General features: G+C 34.6%; 4 long non-coding RNA genes across 4 annotated transcripts; 1 reads left to right on the top strand and 3 right to left on the bottom strand.

The window, feature by feature from the left end:
• Positions 1-3164: 3164 nt before the first annotated feature.
• On the top strand, positions 3165-4473 carry LOC145794592 (uncharacterized). The gene is made up of 3 exons (XR_014334509.1): positions 3165-3257; positions 3590-4144; positions 4247-4473. It is a non-coding gene; the product is annotated as an uncharacterized LOC145794592 (long non-coding RNA).
• A 3288-nt stretch (positions 4474-7761) lies between these two features.
• LOC145794953 (uncharacterized) lies at positions 7762-11170 on the bottom strand. Its single transcript, XR_014334965.1, has 2 exons — positions 10018-11170; positions 7762-8219 (listed from the first exon to the last, which is right to left on the bottom strand). It is a non-coding gene; the product is annotated as an uncharacterized LOC145794953 (long non-coding RNA).
• Positions 11171-11868: 698 nt separating this feature from the next.
• On the bottom strand, positions 11869-15977 carry LOC145794954 (uncharacterized). Its single transcript, XR_014334966.1, has 3 exons — positions 15916-15977; positions 14451-14566; positions 11869-11936 (listed from the first exon to the last, which is right to left on the bottom strand). It is a non-coding gene; the product is annotated as an uncharacterized LOC145794954 (long non-coding RNA).
• A 7510-nt stretch (positions 15978-23487) lies between these two features.
• LOC145794593 (uncharacterized) lies at positions 23488-27157 on the bottom strand. Its single transcript, XR_014334510.1, has 3 exons — positions 27016-27157; positions 25713-25819; positions 23488-25306 (listed from the first exon to the last, which is right to left on the bottom strand). It is a non-coding gene; the product is annotated as an uncharacterized LOC145794593 (long non-coding RNA).

Below are 27157 nucleotides of genomic sequence, written 5' to 3' on the forward strand. Positions count from 1 at the left end.
TGTGGCCCAGATGAGGCCCAAGAAAAGTTCTATCGACTAGTTCAGAAATGGCCTTACAAATGGTTACTGCATACATGATTAGGAAAACAGAAGAATAAAAGGAGATACAGCAAGAAAATAAAACAAGGAGACTTACCCTGAGGTGGCAAGGTGTGTTCTAAAGGGAGTTGGCTATCAGACACTTGATGTAACCCAGTAGGTTTTGGGTCGATCAAGGGGTTTGTTTCCTCAGCTTCAAGACTTTGCCTCTTCATATTGGAGATGGTTTCTTCAAGCCTAACACCAGGTTCTTGCTCTTTCATCCTTCGTTCTGTTGTTTTAGCAGTTTGGGTTTCAGGCTTTGAGGAAGCTTAAGGCCTAACATCAGGCTTTTGCTTTTCCATCCTTTGTTCTTCTGATTCAGTAGTTTGGGTTTCAGGATTTGAGGAACAAGCACCATCTTTTCAACGGAATCTCTTTCGATTGAGCTAGAGTTATGAACTACTGCTACTTAAAGATTCAGAGCTAGAATAGTGATAGGCCCTGACTTCATCATTTCCAGGGAGGATAGATTGCAAAGGTGTGACAAGAACAACAATTACAACATAGTGAGGAAGCTTAGCAACTATCTCTGCTATGGATGGAACAAAGGCATTTTCTTCTGCCATGTCCTTATCAGCAGCATGTTGAGATACTTTTTGAGGATTTGTTGCGACTGTTTCCAGTTGCATCTTCACCAAAATCTGCGTCCTTAAGTTTTCCTACATCAGTATCATACTACCAGGTATGTCCTTCAGCACATAAGGTTGTCTTTCAAATTTGATACATGCTAGGTTGCATGATAAATTGGATATCTGTTTTTCTTTGAAATTCGTGGAACTTAATACAAGTTTTCTTTGTAATTCCTCTTTTGTATGTTTGAAATAGTTCTTCTTTTCTTGTCATCGTGGAATTTATTAGCCATGAGTTGCTGATAAAAAAATTAAAAATTTAAATAATAGCTATGACTATGAGTTGGTGCATAGTGAAAAAAAAAATTTTAAAAAATAAAAACCTTCTTAGTTGACCAATCAAATCATCTTATTTGCTAAAATATCATCGGAAGTGGATGGTCTAAAGAACTAGATCTCTATCACCTTTTGTGCTGGAAGGGGTGGCTATCAATCAAATTTTGAATAAGATTACAGACGCTCTATTTTCTACCGTTTACTCACAATGGGAGTGGGGCTCACATCTTCAATTGGTGTGGGCCCCAATCCACCCATTTTGCCATTTATGTTTATGAGATGTTGATTGGCATGACGATTTGTAAATTTAAACCATTAATATAGAGCGTGATGATACGGCTTCTTTATTATCGCAATTGTAGCAACTTCAAGCACATTTTAGTTGACCACCACTTAATACAGGAGAATCTCATAACTGGAACATTTTCTCTGAAGGACAGGATATTAACTTGCAGAAAGGGGAACCATATTTGGATTGGTTGCTAATTTACATCTCTGGTTCATTTTTTATGATGGTTTCTCGATATGTTTTATGAGTCTTTCATATGTTCTCTGCACAAACACTAATAACTAATAAGAGTGCAAATTCATTGAAATTGTGTTACTGCCTGTTTATGCTATCTGAGAAGAAACTTTTGGTCCTCTACCCTTTTTTTGTGTGATGATGAATAGTTTTCGAATGACAGAGGCATGTCCATATGTTCAATTTGCGATATGGTACGAGATTAGATTTTATCATAATCGTGCCTTGGTGATGCCTGCCTAGTAATTTATGTTTAGCCCCTACAAGTAAATTACTCTTAACAGTTTTCTTTTCCTCTATAGGAAGCTTCTGAGGCTGTCACAACTTATAAAACACGTGAACAAAGGCTTGTTGATTACATCTCTTTCAGAATACCCGAGGATTCATTCTCAAATATCAGAATTTGCATAGGCATCGCTAGGGGTTTTATGCATGATTTGAGCAGTGTAAAGAAGGGAAATGCCTCACTGGGAGCTGTCTTGTTATCCGTTCCTTCTTAGGTGGGTATTTAAAATAGTTATTGCTGGTTACTCTATAATATGTTTACATATTTCTTTTGCTACCAATATGAATCATTATTTTTTTCCCAATCCCATTTAATAGATTCTAAGATATCATTTTGGGGGCCATATTATGTGGAAGCTTGTTGATCTTCTTTGAGCATGCCTACTTTGTCCTAGAAGTCTGTTGCTTTTGAATTTTGTATATCTTGAATACATACGACTTGAAGGTCCTGACACTCTGTACCCAGCATGCCCCTGTATGTTAGATCTGTGCAGTGGAAAATGGTTTTTCTCTTCAGCATACCTTTTATTTAGTCTTCACACCAACCACAAAGGAAGGGATCAAAATTAGCTAGTTTAAGAATCTAAGCAGGAGACCATTGTTATTTAGATGAAGTTTGTGTTGTCCAAAATGTAGACAACTTGATCATTTGATAATTTATGGTGGAAAATGTATTGATTAGAAAGAAACAACACTGGATTGGCTAGAGATCAAGCTAGGCATGCCTCTCGCTTCATGGTTCCACCCATACCATTACCAAATTGATTCAAAATCACAGAGAATTTATCTTGTTCTGCTTTGACTTAGATCTAAGAGAGACGATATCTGGAAAATGCAATTTTAAGACTGTACAGATCTTGTTGTCTTCAAAGTTTTTAGATTCTTCTCCTCAGGTGCATTAGAAAAGAAAAGAAGTATTGCTTCTGAAGCTTGTGAAAAGGGACGATTACAGACCTTCAACTACTATCCTTGCGAAATTATCTGCTGATCTCTGCAACACCCAACTTAATCCAAGAATAGAGGCATTTAATACAAGAGAAGTCACCAAACAGCTAATGAAATATTGTACATACAACGTGTCTATAATTATCCATGTACTAGTAATCGATGGATGGTCACTGGCAAGCAAATCCACCCGGAGGTGTCAGAATGCTCATTATCCTCGATTTGAAATATGTTTGGCAGTTACTGAATTTAGTACAATATTTGACCCAACTATAGGGTATATAAGGTTATATATGTGCTCTCTTTCCTTTTCTTTTTTCTTCTCCCTCAAGGAATTCAACTTGTTTGCATCAATGCTTTCATTTTTCTTTTATGTTAACCATGTTGATTATTTCTTCTTTCTTTTTTTTTTTTTCTTTTTTTCCCAGGGACTTGCTGTTGTGCCAATCTGGGATAGCAATCGCAGACAAATTTCGGGGATGCTGACTGCTTCTGATTTCATTTTGATATTGATGGAGGTATTAATGCATGTTCTTATCTGCTAGCCAGAATTAGGTGCTTATTCTAGCATAAACCTGTAAGTTGCAGACAGCTTTTACACTGCACATTGTTTCTGTGGGCTCCCATCTTTCTTGATGGTGCATGCATTTGGTTAGCTGGTCAATAGTTCAATTTTGACAATTTGACTTCTACAATCAGTTACTAGCAACTCATTGCTTATCTTTTGGAGATATGACTTGGTTATTATATTGTTGTTTGCATCCCTTGTAATTCAATGTATGTCATGCTCTCTTCTTGAGATGTTTGTTTTTTGGATAATCAATTTATGTTTGCTTGTTAATTTCTGCAGCTTCATAGAAATCGTGCAACACTGACTGATGAACAGCTGGAAGTGCATACAATATCTGCCTGGAAAGAAGGGAAATCCCAACAATATGAAGAAGCGTTTAGGGCTGCACAGCTGATGTTTGGTAGGCCTTTAATATGGGTGAGTGCTCTTGCCCACATAGAATATTCAGGGGATTTGGGCCTTTTTGCTTTTATTCATGTTCCCATCATCTAATCCCCCCTCCCCCCATCTTTTTGCAAAACACACACATGAAACTTGGTAAAGGAAACTTGAATTTCTTGGTGGTAGATTTCTTAATAAATGTTTCAGTTTTTCATTTTTTCAATTGATGAGATATATGGTTATATTCTCATATGGTAGCGTTTCATAGATTTTAATATTGTAGTTCTTTGCCCTTTTACTGTAACCCACAGGCTGGTCCCGATGAGTCTCTAAAAGATGTGGCTCTGATGATTTTGCGAAATAAGATATCAACTGTTCCCATTATATACTCAACAATAGAGGAATCTTGCCCACTGTTGTTACACATAGCATGCCTCGGTGGAATACTAAAATGTGGGCGGCTTTGTCAAGTTATTTAAAGATCCATTCTCTAGTAATATTGTGTATGTTGTTAATAGCTTACCTTCTCTTCTCTCTTTTTCTCGTAAAACTTAGATATATGCAGGCACTTTAAAAACCATCTTGATTGTCTACCTATTCTACGACAACTGGTCGGTAGCCTCCCTTTAGGTAAATGGAAAAGTGAAGTTGGAGAAGCACATGGTCATTTGTTAGCATTACGTCCCAATGAAACTCTTAGTTATGCTCTTAATATATTGATAGAAGGTGCGCATCAACTTTTCTAATATTTCAGCCTAAAGTTTTACTTTTATGTATACCTGACTTGCACCCCACACACGAACAATTTCTATAATAAAAAATGTGCCTGCATGCTCTCTCTCTCTCTCTCAGTGTGACATTGCAGTATAATCGATTTCTGTTATTGAACGAACACATTTTTTCACTCAATTTATTTTTTTTACATGAAATTGCTGGTTCTGCAAAATGTTCCTTTTAGGCCGCTACTTTATGCATTGCCATATTTTAAAAACATTTAATGATCCAATATCATCATTCTTCAGTTGAATTGGTGTTACCATCTATTAGTTTGATTGCTAATTAGTCAAACATTATATCTAGATGGGTTGTAAAAGCCAAACTTTGATTTTTATGTTTTTGTCTGTTTTTTTATTCTACAAATCTCTTATCTGAAATTTTTAGTTAAGTTGTTGCTTGGGCGAGTAATTTATCTAAATTTTGGTCAACTATGTGGGGTGCATATACAGTTTTATATTACCGATTTCACCCATCTTCCTTTTCTATTTTCCAGCTCAAATAAGTTCAATTCCAATTGTCGATGGTAAAGGCTCCCTTATAAATGTATATTCCAGAAGGTAATTTCTTGGTTTTAGGCCATTTTAAAATTTTCATGTTTGTCTCCAATACATATTCAGTTTTACATCGTTTTAAAGTTGGTTTCAACTTAATTTTTTATATTTAGTGATATCACCTCTTTGGCAAAAGATAGTCTGTATACTCGTATTCAGCTTTGGATAACGAAATTATTCCTTCACGGGTTTGTCCACCTTGTTTTTTATTTCTAAGTTGGGATCATCGTAATAAATTTGAGATTCTTCAATTATTCAATTATAAGATAATTCTATATCGCAAGTAGTTGTGAAAAGTTTGAGAAATCTTTTTAATAACAATGCAAGGTATGCTTAGAAATTTTAAAAACATGAGTTCTCCTTCCATAAATATTCTGAATATTTCAAGAAACTCGGAAAAATACAGGAATTATTTGTATTATTCAGGTTATTTGGGAAAAAATACCAGTTAATGGAATATACTGGAGTGTTCCAGGATTCACTTGTTTGAGAGATTCTAAAAAGACTAGAGAATTTTGTTATCATGGTTGGGATTAGGGTTACGAGATAGGATTCTCAGCTATTGGTTTAACACAATTCATTGTTTTAGCAGTTTAGTTGGGATGCTGATGTAGGACAACTTGTTGGATTTTCGTAATAGAGGTTATTTGATGGCCTAAACAGTGAGTAATTTAGGATTGTAATGGTTAAATTAGAGGCTTATAAGTAGGAGAAGGGATTAGGGTTGATTTGGGGGTGATTGAATAGGGCTTTGGGGCTGTAGCATGTTTATAAATGGTTTGACTAACCAAACACTAAATCAGATTTGTGATTACCAGATGGTCATTCCTGTCACGTGGTCAGAGCTTTTATGTTCCTTCCAACATTTCTTGCTTCTGTTAGAAGTTACAAAAAATAGAGTATTTCTTTTAGTTTTTGGCATGTATTCTACATTGATTTTTGGTTTATGGAAATAGGAGGGCAGGTGAAGTTTACACCAACAATTATCTAATTTTCTTTATTTAACTGCTGCAACACTTCACAATAAATACATTTACCCTGATATTTCATGTCTGCCCTATTTGTATTTGAAATATGTGTTTTTTTCTTCTTCTTCTTTCCCTTTTGTTTTTGTTTTATTTTCTTGGACAGAGAACTCTGTCCTCTTTGGAGTTGCCTAGGGCTGTTGTTGGTAACGGGCTATCCTCATCAGTCTCAGCTGATGAGTGCACCTCAATTGATAATTCGGAGAGGACTGATGGAGGTGCCATTGATGGAAGTGGCAGTCATATACAAAACAATGGGAGGCGGATGCAAAAGGTTCAGGATCCTGCTCGAGATCTTTCAATGCAAGTATTGGAGAAATTCTCTCGTGTGACTAGATTTGCTCGAGAAACTACTTCCCAAATTTTTCGGGAAAGTCATAGTGATAGTTTTGGCACTAATGAGAGGAGGACAGAATAAATTTTTGGTGTGGTATAGATTTCCTTTTGATATTAAATTTGGTTAATCCTCTATTATGTATGGAATTAAATTATTGGGGTTGAATTATACTTGGTTCGTATGGAATTTGTATTACATTTAAAATTGGACGTTGAATATAAATTTTTTGGATGGTTGGAAGTGAAATGTGTGCACGTTGTTGAATGGTTGATAATATATTAAGTATTGATGGATTATATTGTTTATACAGGGTATAGGTTGCACTAATAATGGATACAAGTGGTTCAGTATTGATGGATTATATTGTTTATACAGGGTATAAAACATACATAATTGTTATAGTCTGTTAATTTTTGAAAGGGTAATATGTTATAATCTATTGTTAATTTTTGAATAATCTATTGTAATGAAACATACAAGAGCTTACATCATTGAAAGGGTGACTGGTATAATTTGTTATTGAAAGGGTAAGTGGTAATGAAATAGGTTATTCTTTTATTCTATTATTCTATTAAACAGGTTATTCTATTGTAATGAAACGGGTTATTCTATAAATCTATTAAATCATTGATTTCATATGGTATTTTTGAATGAGCAGAAATGGAGATTGGTTCGAACAGTGGTGACTTCTTTTTGAATGAGCAGAAATGGAGATTGGTTTGAATCAAATTTATGGAGTGCAACCGTGTGAAAAAATCTGTCTTCAAAGCTCTGTTCAAAAACCTGTGTGAAAAAATCTGTCTTCAAATCTGTCTGCAAAAACCTCTGATAAAAGCTGTCTTCAAAACTGTGTTCAAAACCTGTGCAAAAAAATCAATCTTCAAAACTGTGTTGAAAAAATCTGTCTTCAAATCTGTCTGCAAAAACCTGTGTCATAAAATCTGTCTTCAAAATTGTGCTAAAAAACCTGTGAAAAAAAATGTCTTCAAAAACCTGTGTGAAAAAATCTGTCTTCAAAATTGTGTTAAAAAAATCAGTCATCAAATCTGTCTCTAAAAACCTGTGTAAAAAAATCTGTCCTCAAAACTGTGCTAAAAAACCTGAGTGAAAAAATCTGTCTTCAAAAACCTGTGTGAAAAAATCTGTCTTGAACAAGCTATGTGAAAAATATCTCTTCAAAATCTGTGTTAAAAAACTAGTGTTCAAATTCTGTGTTTAAAATATCTGTGCAGAAAACTGTGTCAGAAAACCAGTGCAATCATTCTTCAAACAAAAAACCTATGCAATCATTCTTCAAACAAACACATATAACAACCTGTGTCAAAATATTCTTCAAACAAACAAGCATTCGTTAAACATGTAACAACCTGTGTTGAAACATTCCTCAAACAAACAAACATATAACAACCCGTGTTCAAGCATTCCTCCAACAAACAAACATAATTTTAACAACCTGTGTTCAAACATTCTTCAAACAAACAAACAAACAGATAACAGATTACATGTTTATACTCCTCCAAAATAACTGTCATATATCATAAATTTTCATACATATCATCTATTTCAACTTCTAACTGTTATTTAAATTATTACATATTCGTAACTAATACAACAATAATTACAAGGAAGCAAAAGATCTCATAAATGCAACACCAACTTCGATTTAAGTCTGTCTGCAATTTTTGCATCTGCATGCTTTGAATTTGAAGTTGTTCGCTTTGAAATTGCAAGTGTTCACCCATACTTCGAAGTTGTTCGGTGACGGTTGGTATGTTGTCCATTTACACTTTGTTCTTCAAATGATCTGAGGTACTGCCGCTAGCATTTGAAGTTGACATCTACAAAAATATGAAGCCAAATCTCAATCAGTTAGTGTATTAGTCTGAGAACTATTTAAAAAGTAGGAAAGGTTTGAATTAAATGGAAGCAAACAAGAGCTACACTTTGGTATTATACCATCCCAACATGAACAACAAATGGTTTATGATATTACACCAACATCAACAAAAGCAAAATAACTCAGTTGAAATAGCAGAATATTGAACATCTGATATTATACCATCATGATAACTAGCAGCCTGACTAATGAAGTTTGAACAAGCATACCCAGTCTGAAAAGCAGGGCCATATAATTCTATCAAAAAAAAAAAAAAACAGTATACAACTCTAGTCCAGGAAAAGGCACCTACAGCATGGGGACACTCAATTGTCTAAGGTTTCACCATGGTGAAGTTCTTTCTGTATCTAATATACATACAAACACGTAGACTTTTGTTTACAAATATCTAAGCAATTACTGAGCTCTAATAAATAAATTAGTAGAACTACCAGCTTGGAATTGGAACAATACTAAGAGAAGGAAATATATGAAATGGACTCTAAGTTCAATTCTCATGGGAGGCCAAAGATTGTCTACGGAAAGAGTTAATGCAGCTGATATTGTGATATTAATCAGTAATTTTAGTGTTCCAACAGGGTTAAGAGTGGCAGAAGCTGCCATTTCAAATCAACAAGCATGATATTTTTCTGACTCTGTGCCTATATAAGTTGAACCTCCATTCTTTGTTGTTCCTGATCACTCTTCATTAATTTAAATTTAGGGACGATGTTGATTTGAATTGTAGGCAGAATTTATTCCCGAGTGCAGAGCCGTGGTTTTTCCTATGGTGAAACATCCATTTGTGGTGGTTTTTTGGTTGCTGAACTTCCTAAGATGGAATTTGAAAGGGAAGAGCATGATATAAAACACTGCCCTTTGCCTGAGGAATCTTATGCTTTGCCTCCATATATGGATATGAAATCATGGGAAGTTCAAGCATTCAAGGATAACCAATTGGAAATGTACAGGTTCACTGCTGAGCAGAGATTAAATGCTATAAACATTTCTCGGTCTCTTGCAATGGCATATGTTATGGATCAGGTGGATTACAGTTCTTTTTCAGCACGTCTATGTTATGGATCAGGTGGGCTCAGGAGTTCAAAAAAGTAACATTTTGTTTCCATCTTTAATGAAGTAGCTTATATAACCTAACTACAGTTTGATCCGAAACTGATTTTCATTTGTACTATTAATAATGCTTAGACTGGACCTCAACCTCAACAACAAGAAGAAGGTTTTCAGAATGCTCATACCCTTTTCAGTATATATCAACAACAACAGCAACAACAACAACAACAACATATTATTATTATTATTTTATTTTATTTTATTTTTTGCTTCAAAAGAAAATTAAATAGAATCCCTAAATCAATCTCTAAGTCATATATACACACAAACCCTAAATCAATTTCTAAATTACATATAAGTTATACTGTTATATATACAAACCCTAATTAATTTCTATATTACAAATCCTAAATCAGACCACTAAGTTATACTGTTACTAGCGTATGCCCGTGCCTAAAGGCACGGTGTAAATAATATTAGGATTATAATATAATTATAATCGCAACACTATTTAAATTTAAGATTAAAATGCAATTATAAAAATATATTTGATATTCGAATAATTAAAAGTTGCTCCTCATAACTTGATTGGACTCTATTGCCTAAAGGGAATCATAGTTTAACCAATTTCATAGGCCAATGTAATTAATTGCATGCTTCCGACATATTAAGGAAATAAGAGTGCATACTTCTCTGCTGAAGAGCATTCAGTGAACTCACAGTCATATTATTTTGACCCTCCATCTCCAATTAGGATATTTTCACAACTCCTGCGGACAGGCAATGCTTGCTTTTTCTGAAGCAAAGCAAGGTACAACAGCCTAATGCACCTGGCAAAATCCACCATTTGATTTGGCACCATTCCCCCACCCCCCCCCAAAAAAAAAAAAATTTACATTGATTAAAAAAAAAGTACAGAATTTTAGACTAAAAGTCAAGAGTAAAGCAGATAAACATGAGCAATAATTATCTTCGCTTAGACAAATTAATCATCTACCCAAAAACCTAATCAAACCAAACTAAGCCTTATGTTACAATCAATTGGGATTGGCTACGTGAATCGATTTCGTTTTTTCGATCCTGCTCTGTCAAGTTATAATTTAATTTACAACCCCAAGTGACCAGTTCATCTTCTTCAAATGATACATTGACACTGCATCATCAGAGCGACGATACTACAGCAAAGGACTCTAAAACCCATAAAATTAATCTCAACCCATTAGCAACTAAACAAAGAAGAATCCATATCATGTCACGCACCCAAGAAATCTCGATAAATAAATGAGTAATATTGTCAACACAACGCAGGTATTCAACCCAAAGGCACAACAAATCACTAAAAATAAAGGGGGATGTGCAGAAAGGCTAAATAAAATTACCCCTCTCTAAAACAATTAAGCCTTTAAATGAATTGGTCCCAAATAACTTCACATGGTATCATAGCAGACAACATTTAGTTTTAATTGATTAAATGTTATGATATACTACATTGATTAAATGTTTAATAATATCTCAATACCTAACATTTAATTTATAACACATGGGTGAAACTATAACGGATAATATTGCCACTTTTGCTGCAGCAACTGCACTTCAGAAATTTTTGGAACTCCAAAAGATCAACTTGGATTGTTCTTCTCGGGTCTCCTATCAAAGCCTAATATAGTGACATGTTATATAAAGAGCATAATAAAATGGCGCTTAAGAATTTATAACATGTCATTGGAGTTTGGACTACAGCATTGTTTAAATGAACTTTTGTTTTGAGAAAGAGGATATATGAACTTTATTAACATTGTTTAAATGAGAACTTTATTTAGATTCTGGAAGTAAAAGAAGGAATAAATGACCAAACCTTTGAGCCTTGAACCCTTTCATAACTTCAAGAAACTCATTATATTTATCCCTTTTATCTTGAAATATGTCCTTAACTGCCTTGAGATATGCCAATGCATCATTGGTAGTTAGTTTCTGTGTGCTCGCTCCACCCATCATCTGGGATTGCCCAGAGCTTCATTACCCACACCAAATAAAAAAATAAAAAAAAATCAATATACTAATTTAATCAGGTGAGAGCTTTCATTAAACATTATACTTAGGTCAAAATATATTCTTTCAACAAAGATGGGTCTTAATTCCTATTTTTAGCTTCAACCCTAGATATATAATCAAACTTCAGACAGATTTTATAAAGAAAAATTCAACAAAAATCAGATCTTTGTTCTCCTTGAAGGAACAACATACTGAGTAAAAGAATGAAAAACAAAAATACTGAAGTTTAAAATCCGAAGCCAAACAAAATACCTAATCAATAAATAACTAACAGACTCGCACTCAACAATTTCAAACATGATTCACCAAATTTTTAGAAAATTTACTTGCTTATAATTTTTTATTAAATAAAGAAGCACTCATAATTACAGCTTATAATATCACAATATTAGAAAAATGAGAGTTAAAAAAAAACAAACTAAGAGAGAGATAGAGAAAGGACTCACAGTTCGGCGCGAGAGGAGACGATGGGGCGTTTGAATTGAGAAGCCATGTACATATCATCTCTAGCCCTCTTCATCTTCGTAATCAAAACTCTCAATCTTCAAAAAAAACTCTGATGGAATGCCACATATTGAATAATCGAAGTGCTTAAGTATAACATTATTGTTGATTAAAATATTACAGGGTACAACAAATCATATTATTGGCATCATATCTATAATTTTTCATAGTCAAATTACAGCAATTGATAATGACCTGGTACGACCATTGGTTGCAATGAGGATATTTTGCTGCTCGGAAAATAAATTATACCCTTCTTGGCATGTAGTAAGTTGGAAGGAAAAAGAGAAAAAGAAAACTAAGAAATAGTTTCAAAATCTGATAAAACTCATCCCAAACCTAGATGAAAACGACAGGGGAAAATGGAAATTTACAACCAGTAAAAAGGTCCAACTAAATGTTCAGGCCCAATTTAATATAGGACCTGAATAAAGAAAAATAATTGAAATGTTAGCATGCAATTCAACATCATCTTAGTCCTATATATATATAAATGCATAAAATACATCCATAAAATACACACAAATCTATATATATATCAGTTCATCAAAGCCCACACAAATGCATATATAGTCAAGATTTTGAAGAACCTCACCAATTTGCTATGTATGAGTGATGTGAAATTTTATAAAAGTGTTCCCTAACTATTTTCTAATTATATTTTTGGTAATAACAGCCACATGCATCCACATACATTCACTTCAACTTGCCTCATTCAAAAATTTAAAATTATGCTGGAAATTTGTGTTAATGTATATAATATGATAGTGGTGTTGGTGAAGAATAGTGGCATGTATAGAATATGATAGTGGTGTTGGTGGTAGATAGTGGCATGTATATAATATGATAGTGGTGTTGGTGAAGGATAGTGGCATGTATAGAATATGATAGTGGTGTTGGTGGTAGATAGTGGCATGTATATAATATGATAGTGGTAGATAGTGGTAATATATAATATGTAAGTGGCATATAATGGGTTATAATGATGTTTGTAATATCTCCTATATAAAGAGTGTCATTTGGTCTTGTAAGATAAGAAGTTTTGAATATAACAGAAATATATTCCTTCTTCCTCATATTTTCTAAGTAATTACACATCACAAACAAGAAGAAACGAAATTTAGCATATATTCTAAAAGAAACTATTTAACATAGATTTTTTTTTTTTTAATTTTCTTAAAGAATATATTGTATAAATTGATAAAATGTTTAACTATTGTTTTTTTTTTTTAAATTGTATTAAAGACTCCTATATATAAATCCACAACAATTGACAAATTAATGTTTATAAATTATAAATCCAGAATGGTACACCAAAAGTTAGTGGTATGCTCATGATAACTAACTGATACACAGCTACTTCACCTAAAATTCCGATCGAATATGAGAAACTTAACCTTCTAGGTTGGAGAAAATTCGGAAGAGACATACAAAAAAAAAATGTAGCTCAGATTTTGACCTACATAACTCTAGGAACTTCTTTTGATTCCAGATGATAACCAACAAAAATGTAAACTTGAAAAAAGCTTTGCATGCCGTCAACATCAAGAACATCAATGCATTAATGAAATAAAATTTGACAGCAGAAGAAATACACATACAAGAATGATTTAGACAGAAATACACGCAAACACAACTATGTTTCCCTTGCTTCTAACAAAATTCATCTGTGCAATGATAGGGAAAATGACCCTAAGCCTTCAGTGGCACACACTGTTGAGCATGCAGTTCAGTGCATCCTATCAATGGAATTTTATCATATGTTATATATGAATATTTCATTCAGAGATTTAACATCACTTCTTAAAATCTAAAGGAGTAAGGATTAATATGTATAAATCTCTCTTGTTTTTCTTTATCATTAAATCCCACGTTACTTTCATCAAACTTGTAAGGTGTTTCATAGTGATGGATGAGTGTGTTCCCCAAGTGTCCAAAGCGTGTCCAACTATCTGTATCTAAAAAAATTTAAATAATAATAATAATATAACATGTTTGGACACGTGTCCAACATGTATTCAACACAGGCACAGCACTTTTTTAGATGTATTTGTGCTTCTTAGATCACCCAAAACAGTAAAGTAAATAGAAGGGAAAGGTGGAGATTTTGTTTGCTTCATCATTAAGCCACCTGTCAAGCTGTCAAAGAAAAAGATATAAATTTTGCACCCAAAAAAAAAACACTTTTCAGATCATTTACTAATTACAGGAAACATATTGCAAATGCAAGTAAAGCACTATGTTTCATAACGGGCTTTGTGAAGTTCGAAAAAGGGTCAGGAATCACCCTTCAAAAGCATACCCAGCGGTTAACAGCAAATTTATGTATTGCAAAAGAAAATTGTTTAGTTTGATATTGAATCCTATTTTGAGAATAACAATATCTTCCACTTTAGTTGTGTTTCTCATGGCATAATCCTTTCTTTTCTTTTACTTCTTAACTTCCAAGTCCCTAGCTAGTAGCTAGTAGCTACTATACGTCGGTTATAAAGTTTAATCAAAAGAATTCTAAAGAGTGTTTTTTATGCTTCCTTACTTCCTGCATGATTCTTCTTATTATGCTCACCTTGTGAAGACAAATGCTGGCCCAAGTTTAACTCCCTTTGATGCAGTAAATTTGAATCGGTTGAAGATCAGCCACCTGGATAGAATGGGAATTCCTTGTTCTATTTGCAGACTAAACTGCATATAAAACAAATTTGAAGTAAAAAATATAGCACTTTTAAGTTTTTGAATCACATTGGCAATAACAATATTTAGTTTTAGTTTGGTAATTAAAGATATATTACTCGACTGAAACTACAATCATTTGCCTCTGCAAATTGAGACTCCTGCTTCAGTACTACCATATTGTCCTCATAACTGCCACTGTACAACAGGTAATTCACAGAGAAGTTTCAATCAGTTTGTCAGTTAACTATGAATTTGTGGGTGAATGTAAAGCATATAACTTTCAATTGTTTGAGGTTATGTGTCATGCATATATATTGACAACTACAAGTACTTGAAGAAATTGTTCATACACGAATGAAGAAATTGAAATTAATATCTGAATGGCTAGCAGATGGTAACGATTACGACCAAATGATGTTAACAAACTGTTCCATTTTGAACTCAAAATTATGTAGATAATGAAAATTACAAAAGGAATAGAGGAGGAGCGAAAAGGGGGCCTCGTAATTACTGGGGTGGAAATGTTAGGGATATCATTATCTAATATCAGCCATGTGCATCCAATTCAATTCAAGTTAAATTCGATAATATGTTCCAAAAGCCTCTCTTGCCTTTAACCAAAACCCAAGTTTTTTTTTTCTCTTTTTGTGTTTTCTATGATTATTATTATTTATTACTTTTCTATAGTTTTTAAATTCCATGCAAAGGACTTTTTTTTTTCTTTTCGTATTCATATTGCAAAAGCTTGGAGCATTCTTTGTATCACATAATTAGTATGAAATCCCGTAGGCCTCAAAAACTAGAGAAAAAAGGCAAGTTGGGTTCCATGTGAGCAGAACTCATAGGCATGTTGTTTCCAACAAAACAATCACCTTACCAAATAAAATTATAATAATTTTAACAACAATTGAAATGAACAATTTTTTTTTAGGAAGGTAGGTCGGCAGATAATGTGGCCTGTAGTATATGCTTCTCAAATTCATTGTACTACGCTGAAAATTATTATGCTGCTGCATATGGAGAGGTCATAGTATCTTCGACTATTCTCAAATATTATTGTGCTGCTGCACATGGTGGTCCACTAAGAAATGCAAAACAAACGTGTAAAGATGTTCTTTTTCCCCTAATTTGCTCACAAATCTATGGAACACGCCAAAAGATTTTATCAACAAAACAATTTGCAGAGTCTTAAAAACTAGTGTTGGACTCATGCAATGCATTGGATAATTAATTTTAAGCAGGCATTTCTTGCTAAATATATATTATAATACATTTAAGACAAACACATAAAGTGCACAGTTAAGACTAGTACCAGTAACCCAAGAAACCCACATTGAGGACGACTATATCATACTTACATTTGAGCAGAAATGGAGAGAAAATTTAGGGCAAAGATGAACTGTCCATCTTCTGATTTCGTTCTGACGCGTTAATGCGCCTCGCCACCTGGTCTTTCTCATCACAATCAGCCCGTTTGAGATCGCCGTTCTGACGAGGCCGACGATAGTCCTTTGTAGACAAAGGTTCTAAAACAGTTGAGGGGAGTGTAGGGTCTGGATTTGAACATATGGCTTGTGGAGGGATTGGAGAAGATCGAAGGTAGGGTTAGGGTTTTGGATCCGACGACGAGAGTGGAGAAGACGATGTAGACGACCGGCGAAGAGAATAGGAGAAGAGAGAGAGGGCGGTGAGGGAGGAGGTGTCGCGGCGGCGGCGGTGGTCGCCTGTGGCGGTACCAGAGGCGACGACGTAGGAGGCGGAAGAGATAAAAGAGAGAGGAGAGTGAGAGGGAGTGTTAGGTTAGGTATTGGGGATTTGAGATGGTGACAAACGGGGGGGGGGGGGAATTCATGCGCGGGAAAAAAGAATAAATAAATTTTCTTTGTTTTTTTTTTTTTTTTTTGTAGTTAATGATTTTTATTTATTTTTTTTTTTAGGTTACTAAAGTTAAAAATTTATTTGTTTCATTTTATTTTATTGAAAAAAATTTATTCTTTTTTTATTTGGTAAAATAGGGTTAAAAGTATAAATCTAGATACATTTAAAAGTATAAAATTTAGATACATTTAAAAGTATAAATCTCATTAAAAAAATAAAATTACACCAAATATAAAAAAAAAAACATTTATTTTTTTATTTTTTGTATTCATAGATATTTTTCCCTCTCTAACTTTTAGTAATGGGAGAGGTCCACAATAAATTTTTTTTTTTAGTCTAAGGTCCCTCACTCACACCCATATATATAACACATTCTCTCATTCTCTCTCCTTTCTTTTCTTGCACCAAACAACTCCTCTCTCTTTGCTCTTCATTCGCAACATTGTTCAGAGCTTCATTAGCATTGACTACGATGGAGGAATTTGCATAAACAACATTTATAAAGCTTTGCAAATGAAGATCATCGATTTATATGAAGATTCCTGATAGTGCTTTATACAGCAAGATTTACATGAAGTAGAGCACTAGTCCTCGTTGTTATTCCTCCGATCACTAGTCCTCCAATGAAGATTCCTCCGTCGACAAATATGAATTCGTTTAGTAACTTGCTACTGTGGATCTTCGACGAGGCTGCATCTGAAGGGTTCAATTAATTTCTTTCGATGTTTAGAGACGTGCGAGATCAAGATGCCCAATAAAATTTCTCTATGATGTGTCCAGAGAAATTTGTGATGTGTAAACAGAAGTTGTGGTAGTGGTAGAGGAGATGGAGTAGCGATGGTGGAGGAGAGGTAATGGTAGTAGTAGTGGCAGTAGTGGTGGTGGTGGTAGTGGAGTGGTGCTGATAGTGGTAGTAATGATAGTCGTAGAAGTGGAGTGGCAACAGTGGTAGTAGTGGTGGTAGTGGAATGACATTTGCAGTAGTGGTGAAGGTGGTAGACGAGATGTGTGGTGAGAGAGAGATGAGTGAGAGGCAGATAGAGAAGATAAACAGAGACAGAAACAGAGACAAAGTGATAAGCGAGAGAGACAAAGTGGTCGCTAAAAGTGCATTTTCTTGTATTGGATCGATAAGTCCAGAGGGAAGCTTGGTAAAAACCTTAAAAAAGTGAGGAAGAAAGTGAGCAAGGCGAACAAACGAACATATATTTGCAATTGATCAAACAAACATAAATATGAAGTACCAACACAAAATACTCTTCGAAATGTATGAGGGCTTAGGGGCAAAACTTTGAGAGTCCTAAATTTTGAGAGGGAATTTCAAATTAAAGTAAAATTTTGGTAATTACACATATTATAGGATTAATTAGACAATAAATTAATTAAGAAAATTAAATTATCATTAGCTAACTTAAATGATAGTGACAATCACTTGTTTTCCAACGAATCCATTGATGACATCTCTCTTTAACTCATAAGTTTTCCATTTACTCGCTACTTCATCTTTACCTTTAAGTTTGTAATTTTTATTTCTTTAGTAGAAATTTCACTTTTTCAATAATTTCACCTAAATAATAAGGTTAAATTTCACTATTTAGAGATAATGAAATTTCACTACTTAAAATGATGGTATGTTTTATGATAACGATGACAAGGATTATAAAGGTGGTGGTAATAACAACGGTGGCTTAATGGCTACAACTAAATTTGAAGAATCAGGAAAGGAAGACCTACCACATACCTTGGAGCATTGTGTTCTTATACACTGTTTGGGCAATCTGGAAAGATAGAAACAATGTGGTCTTCAGACAAGATGATGGAAATGTCCACGAAATTATTAGATCCATTCAACACCAAGCCACAGAGACATATGAGGCATTCCAAACTGATCACTTTACAGGTCAACCTCTAAAATCACATAACTAATTGGGTTTTGCCTTTTGCAGGGGAAATTAAACTCAACGCTGACGGTTGTTCAAAAGGCAATCCGAGCCCAGCTGGATATGGAGGCCTTTTCAGGGATGAAAGAGGAGCTTGGCTTCATGGATATCATGGAAAATTGAAGAAAGCAACTAGCATGCAGGCTGAGCTCTGGGCAGTTTACCGAGGCCTCACCACAATGCTTGAGAAGGGAATGAAGGACATATGCATTGAGACAGACTCAGAACAAGTTGTTAAACTCATCAAGGATTCCCCATCTCAGCACTTTCAGTATAGGGCTCTGCTTGAAGATGCTAAGTTTCTAATGCAAAGATACAACTGCACAATAGCTCATATACGTAGAGAGGGAAACAAGAGTGCGGATGGTTTGGCAAATATGGGTGTAAATCACCAAGTCCCTTTTGTGTTTCTTAATGATCCCCCCACTGAGATTGCAAATATGCTTGTTGCAGACATCATTGGGGTTTCTTCTTCTCCTTCTACTATGTAAGGCAGCTTTGCCTATTTCTCTATTTTGTCTGTTATCTCATTTTCTTATGAATCAAAATAAATAAATAAATAAAAATAACAATGGTGGCTTCATAATGGTGGCGGTGGTGGTGCTAACAGTGACAGTGACGGTGATGATGGTTGCAGCAACATTAGTGATGATTGTAGCAATTGTGAGGTTATAATGATGTATGTTGATGCTTGTGTATAAATATTTACAAATTCAATTAGCATTAAATAATTATGTAATTTTATGTGAGAAATTCATCATAATTTAAATGACTTTTATCCTACAAACTCAATTATAATTGGATTCAAATGGATTGGACAAAGGGTACCGCCTCTTACGCCAACACCACAAAATTATGATAATAAATTTTAAATAATATATACTTTGCAAAAAAATATAAAAATTATCATTTAGAATTTTCTTGACACTATGAATTATCTTCAAACTAGTTATAAGAAATTGCACATTTGAAAACTAAATTTTTAATTGTTAAAAATCATTTTTAGTCGACGAATGTAATTCCCAATTAAATTATCACCCAATTGGTCATTGACTAATTGTCGGGAAAAGTATTGGTGACTAAAATTATTTTAGTAGCCAAAGAATACCATTCGTCGACTAATAATTTAGTCGCCATAATTTTGTTTATAAATTTAATTTGAACTTTAATCGACTAAATTTTTAGTCGTAGATAAATTTTATGACTACTATGTTTTATTTAGTGATTAAAATATAGTCGTCAATTCTTTTTTCCATTATCAGCGACAAATTAATTTTGTAGCCAAACATCTAATTGACTCCTTTAGCTAGCAACCAAGCTTTTTTGTAGGCAACAAAATTGTAACTTTTTTGGTGACTTAGAATGTTTAGTCATAAAAAATATCGACAATTTTTTTGGCAATTAAATTTTTAGTAGGCAAAAACTTCAATTTTTTTGGGCTACTAAATATTTAGTCACCAAAAAAAATTTATTTTTCATCTTATTTTTATTTTTTACTACAAATTATTTAGACACCAAAAAATATTTTCTTTATTTTGGCTACCAAATATTTAATCGCGCAAAAGCCTTTATTTCTTTTTGGCTACGAATTGGTTAGTTGCCAACAACTTCACTTCTTTTTAGCTACTAAATGTTTATTCATCAAAAACTTTCTTCACTTTTTTTATTTTTAATTTTATCTTTATACACACACACATATATATATATATATATATATTTATTTCGCCACAACCTGTATTTATTCTGTGCAACCTGTACCTTGTATATAAAGAAAATAATAACAATCCAAGAAAATTTAACTTTTAGCATCAAATTCGAAATATAATAGAAATTCCATACGAATCAAGCATAATCCAACCTAAAATAATAATTTTATACAAAACAGAGGATTATACAAAAATCATGTCTACCGTACACAAAACAAAAATAATATCCACAATACCATGTCAAATGATAATCTATACCCTGCCAAAAGTAATATGTTCTATGCCAAAAGCAATTTGTACCATGCCAATAGTTATTTGTATGAATAATAGTAATCCAAAAAAAAAAAAAACGAAGGACAACATAATAACGGATTATAAAAAAAACAATGTCCTCCATACAAAAATAAAGAATATCCACTTTTTCACGCCAAAAACCATCTGTAAAAATAAAATTAACCATATCATCATTTCAAATTATAAAAGAAAATTATATAAAACTCGAATGTATATTATCTTTTCAAAATTGTATAATTATAGCCGTAATCATACGTTGCATGTCCAAACAAGTTTCTGCCAAGTTTTTCCCTCCCGAAATGCAATTTTTCAGTTAAGTTTAAGGCAATTTTTGGCCACGGTTTAGTATTTGTTACAATTGATGAATCCTTTTGCGACGGATAATTTGTTTCTGTTGCTAATGATAACGCCTTTTTGCTCATTTATCAGCAACAGTCATTTTCTGTCCCAACAAATACTATTAGCGACAAATTATTTTATCCATCTGAAATGTGTAGCTTTTGCGACGAAAATCAAGGCGTCGCAAAAAGTTATACTTGGTTTTTACGACAATTTTTAAACCGTTGCAAAAAATTCCGTGTCTAAAGCTCCTTTTTCTAGTTGTGGTAATATTAAGATATTTTCTTCACTTAAAATATTATTCATGTGACAAATATTATTATAAAAATAATAATTAAAAAAAAGGGCTTACATGGCCATAAACAACCAGTGGAATGACTCACCTGGAGATAATGTACACCATTAATTTTGTTGGTGTAGTAACTAACTCAAAGATGGAATTTCCATTGGATTTCCTGAAATCTGGAAGCCTAGAGGAGCTATTTGTGAAATCTATGAACCTCCAAGACCCTGCATCTCACATGGCCAAACAAGTATATAATAAGATCCAGAATAAGTACCAAGTAAATAGGGTTTATAAAGTACCAAGCAAAGAGCATGTATTATAAGGGCAGTACCATACTGGTATCATACTACCCAGACAGTTGTGCGGGTTTAAAATCTTGGTGTGTGGTTTGGATGAAGGGCTGCTGCTGTTCAAGGCAAGGTGTGGCAATGTAGCTCAAGGCAAATTCTGCTCTATCTGTTCTGTTTTGGTGCTTCAAGGGCTGCTGTTCTGCTTTGGTGTTTCGAAGGGTTGGTGCAGGGTCTGATCTGATTGATGCCTAAAGGAGTGCTGTGTTGTTTGTTCTGGTTTTGGTGCTATAGTGCCTAACATATCTGGAAAGTGATTGTCTAGAATCTGCTGTAGCTAAGCTCTTTGCATCTGCCAAGAGAAGAGGAATGTTAGTGAATATGGTGCTTTTAGTTGCTGCTTGCAGAACTTGCCACCTGAAGGAGAGATTCAGGCTACTACTACTTCCTTTCAGGTCCAGAAGCTTCTGGTTTCTGGGAGAATAAGAGAGGCTTTACAATGTGCACAAGAAGGTCAATTGTGGGGGCCAGCCCTTGTTCTTGCAGCTCAACTTGGTGATCAGGTTGCTCTGTTTGGTGCCTAAAGGAGTGTGATCTGATTGGTGCTGAAGGGCTGCTGCTGTTCAAGGCAAGGTGTGGCAATGTAGCTCAAGGCAAATTCTGCTCTATCTGTTCTGTTTTGGTGCTTCAAGGGCTGCTGTTCTGCTTTGGTGTTTCGAAGGGTTGGTGCAGGGTCTGATCTGATGGGTGCCTAAAGGTGTGCTGTGTTGTTTGTTCTGGTTTTCGTGCTCTCTTGCCTAACATATCTGCTTTTCCAGGTTTTCTTTTCTCTCTGTTTTGTTTGCTCGTTGGTTTCTGAGCAACTAGGAGGTTGGAGCTTGATTTAGCTCCAAGCTCCTCTTTATTGATGTAATTTTCCATATTCCATCAATAGAGTCTTCTTTTTGCCGATCAAAAAAAATACTACCCAGACAGTTCCCCACAAGCATACTACAACTCCGACAACGGTTTCCTGCCAATCCTGCAGTATCTCATGCACATCATAGACAGATGGCACTTCTCTCCCCAGCCACCAACGCCATTGATTTATTACCAGCACTTGGCAAGTACTCCTATCACCCTCAGCATGACAAGCTCAATTTACCTTGGAGAATAGTTTTGTTCAATCGTTCTATGTGTCAAGTCTGCATGAAACTATGAGGCATGGAAACTTGCCTTCTATGGCTAGGGAAATTGGAGGCCAAATAGTACCAAGCAAGCATCATAGAGGACAAAAGACCTCTCACCTTGGTGGTGGGCAGAGATGGACCGACAAAGGGGCTGGTAGGGGCAGTGCAACCTAAACCAAAAAACTCATTAAATATTATAATATGGCCCATGTCCATGTTCATGCTCATGCTTCTTAGCTAACAGTGATGGTAACTCAAAAAAAAAAGCATGCAGCACTGAGCATTGTTGCCCTAGCTCCTTATGGTACCCTCCATACATTGTTTACCCATTTTTAAAGCTCTACCTTCTTCAGCAACGACAAACCCATTTAGCCAAACCTACCCACTTGACCATTCCATATGAAAGACATTGTACACCTACAAGATCCCTCATCCACCTTCACTCATATTCTGTCCTCTGCTGCCCTTTCTTCACCCTCCCAAAAAGATTTTTGGCAGCCCACCCTTCAGCTTCTAACCTCCCCACTGAACTCCTTGAGCATGTCCCCCACCACAAGCCAACCACCTCCACCTACATCTCTGGATTCTTAAGCAAACTCTACCTCCCTTTCTCAATAAATGGCCACTTCGAAATATTTCCCTAACATTACTGACAAGGCTTCGGCAAATGATGCATCTGCTGTCCATTACAAGCCACCAGAATGTCCGGAACACTGACCCATCTACAGCTCCCCGTGAGACATCACACATCATCTAGTACAACCATCACAACTCAACCTGTGTTATCTTTATAAAGCAGCTTGCTTGACTATTGTTGTCTTCGAGAACATAGATGGTATTCCCCTGGTCTTTGAAGATACTGTCTTACCGCGCAAATTAAAGAGTTCAACCAACTTCTTTATCAATCAACCAAAAAGGTAAAATCACCTTAAATCAACTAAACTAGATAAATTCCTAGGGAGTTTTTTCTCCAACCGGGAAAGGATTATATCAATCAACATCATCTGCCTAGCTAAACATGATATGGGCTTCTAACATAAAGAAACAGCAAACTTAATAGTGAATTGTGGAGAAAACACCTCAGGGCAAACCAATGCAGATGATCCCACAATGGCAGATCACAAAACCAATTGTATGATGATGACAAAAAACAAAGGAACTAGAAATGGGCTTACTTATTATGAATTAGAAGGAAGAAAAAATGTGAAATTCATTTGATATCTAATCTAGTTATAAGTTTATCTTACAGGAAAAATGTCTGTATCGTATGCCGCCCAAAAGAAAATGGCAGTCATCATGGCCAAGTAACTGCCAAGAATGATTCCAGTAGCAAAAATCTCTGACAGCTTCCAGCTGTTTGGCTGAGGAGACGGTTTCACCCTATCTTTTGATATTGCCATAATGGTACCTGGCATGCCATAAAGGGAGTTAAGTATTGAGAACCACACACAAAAGCAGTATTTCAAGATAATGAAGAAAATGAGAAGAAATATGCATGCATGTGGTAACTGGAAAAGGGAATGAGTATTTAGTGTAACAAAATACAACCATCATTAAGGATGGCAATGATCAGCACCATAAAGGGTGGGAAATCGAACTTCCATATGAGGGCGAGTAACATAAAACCAAGCTGTCAAAGCAGAGATAAAAGGGAAGTAAGTAAAAGGAAAACTACAAGCCATGAACAAGAGGATCCATCAAATACTTCATAATAATAATATTAAAAGTGAAAATTAAAATTTAAAAGAGGTTTTTCAATGGTCATCCCAAATTAAAATACTTACCACGATACGGATTGTAATAGAAACAGCATATATTTGTACCAATAGCACCCAAGATATAAATAAAATTAGTAACTTGAATAGTCCTAGCAACAGTTGGCTAACAAAGATATGTTTGATACCTATGGCTCAATGCACACTAAAAGACAAATTTTAGAGTGCGTTTATAAAGAAGTGGAGTAGGAATAACATTTCCCTTCTTTTCCTTTTTTTTCAAAAGAAAATAAAGTTAACAAATAAGACACACATCTCCTAGATAATAAAAGCTGTACCATTTCACCATTTGAAAATGTACAGGACTCTCAAATGGCTGCCTCCTTGTCTAGGCCTAGAGCCAGCTCTACTTGCCGTGTAATTTTTCATCCTTTGGAAGATAGCTCGACTAGTTAGTACGGCGCTGATGATAACACTAAGTCCAGGTTCAGTCAGGACTATGTCAGAAGCACTGCGAGCAGCATCAGTTGCATCAGCAACAACTATGCCAATGTCAGCCTTTTTAAGGGCAGGAGCATCATTAACTCCATCACTGGTCATTCCGCATATATGTTTTCTAGCTTGCAGACGTTTTACAATCTCATATTTGTGCTCTGTACCAACAAATAAAACATGGCCAATCAAACAAGAATCACAGAAGAAGATCTCGGTGAACATTCAGTGCTGGTAATTTAGTATTCTGTTGTGTATGCAACAATTGAAACGTATTACATAAAAAAAAAAAATACCAACAGATTGGTCTTTAGGCCAAGTGGTCTAGCTTCCTCCTTAAAGGAGTGTAAGGTATCAAACCTTTCTCACTTGGAAGCTATGCCTAGGGTCTAGGTTTAGATATAGTTAACCAAAAAGTAGAAAAAATATCTTCGACTTACAGGAGGAATGAAAGATAAAAAAATTAAATAAACATTACCAGGGAAAACTCCAGCAAAACCATCAGCTTTTTCAATCAGCTCGTCAACTGGCAAAGCTGCAATTGACTCATCTTTGTGCTGTCCTAACAAGGCAGATGAAGGATACATATTGGTTCCCATTCCCAATCGCCGTCCTGTTTCCTTTGCTATTGCCAGTTGATCACCTAGTGGAGATTGAAAAGGTCAATGCCAATGGGGAAAAACAAAATAAATGAAAAAGGCCAATTTCCCATAATTGGAGATAGTGAGAAAGAGATGAAATTTTTAAGAAACAGAATTCTGGAAAAAAAAGAAAAAAGATGCAACAAGACTTTTTTCATGGCATAATGCCATGAACTAAAATAGTAAGCGCCCACACTGACAATAACTTGAACTCTGCAGCCACAAATATCTGGTAGAAGTAAATATCTATCTTTTCATCTCATAATTTTTTTTTTTTTGGTAATGATTAAACAGATCCGATTAAAAGCACTGACCGGGAGTATTCAACAGCAAAACAGAAAGAAATATTTATTAAAAAGAATGAAAAAGAAAAAGAATATACACACTAGTGATCATTTTAACATTTACCCCCAGATTCAAAGCCCTTGTAAGAGGCATAACCATGTCATAACCATGTCACATACACACCAGTCAATGTTCATGTCAGAAATTTTCTTCACTTTCTTCTCTTGCACCTGTTGAGCTCAAGAAATAACCATCAAAGACACACAAAACTGTCTCATTCAGATATCTACTACATATTTGAGATATTAATCAGAGTGAAATATGTCAAATAAGTGTAACAACCATTTGTTGAGTGTTGTACACATTCTCTAATATAGACTGTTATATAAAACTAGGGGGTGGTGGAGCTGGCTTTAAAGTTTTTGCCCAAAACATAAATAAAGGCATCATCTTCTATTCAACAGATCAACTTTGGTCAACAGAAAATTGGCATTCCTCATCTTTTACTTTTCTGAAATTTTGTAATAAGCTTAAAAAAATATTCACAACTCAATTAAAGCTATATGATAAATTTAAGAAGGAAATCGATGATGAAAAGTGATTTTCATCAATTGTATGAATCTAAAGCAATAAAAGGGAAAAAATAGACATCAAAAAGAAGTATTTTGAGTCATATATATAAAAAAAACTCAAAACTTCGTAGTAAATGAAAAAATAATTGACAGCAATGGAGCCATCACAATTGATCTGATTATCTGCTACTATTTATTGCAGTGAGTGGTTTAAATTCAGCCTCAAAATGAGGCTTGGGGTTGATACCTTGGGTTGCCTCAGACAAGGCTTTTTAGATTCTGGAGCATAGTTAATCTACAATTGTATACTCCCTCGTGATTACTTTCAGATATGATTGTCAATTTTTCAAGATTCACAGTGATTATACTTTCTTACACGTAAATCAACAAGTATCACTGGTTCACTACTAGCATGAATCCCTTCTTATCTGAAGCTTCTGATACAATAAAAACAAAACACAAATACGATACATGCATACTTCTCTTAGGAAATTTCAACAAAAAGTAGTAATGAACCTAACTGTTTGAAGGTACATAACAAGAGAGTAATAAAGGAATGCAACCACGATAAGTTCATTAAAAAACAAAAGAAATGAATGGAAATAAATAAAACTTTGGTCAGCTTCCATAAAAATAAAAAGAAAAAGTCATGCCGGGTTGGGACAGGCAGGACAAGTATATCCAGCTGGAGTAGTGTGTGGAGGAAAAACCTTAATATGTGAACCCAAGCAGCTTGTATTTATAATATCTAATATGAACCCAAAAAAATGTAAGTAATTTGGTATAATTCATTCAGCTCTCATTCAAGATAAAAATTGCATGCATGAGGTTTAACAATGTGCAGGATCACATACGCAAGCAACCCAATCAAATAGTTTGAGGATTGGTCCCCTCTTCAATCGCAGGATCACATAGGCAGCATTTAGGAGGCCAATCATACTCTCCATCTATTACCCATTCTGAGTAAGTTTGGACCTATACAGTGACAACAAATAC

The sequence above is a fragment of the Camellia sinensis genome, chromosome 7, assembly GCF_055761805.1.
Source record: "Camellia sinensis isolate YWXY chromosome 7, ASM5576180v1, whole genome shotgun sequence".
Classification (NCBI taxonomy): Eukaryota; Viridiplantae; Streptophyta; class Magnoliopsida; order Ericales; family Theaceae; genus Camellia; species Camellia sinensis.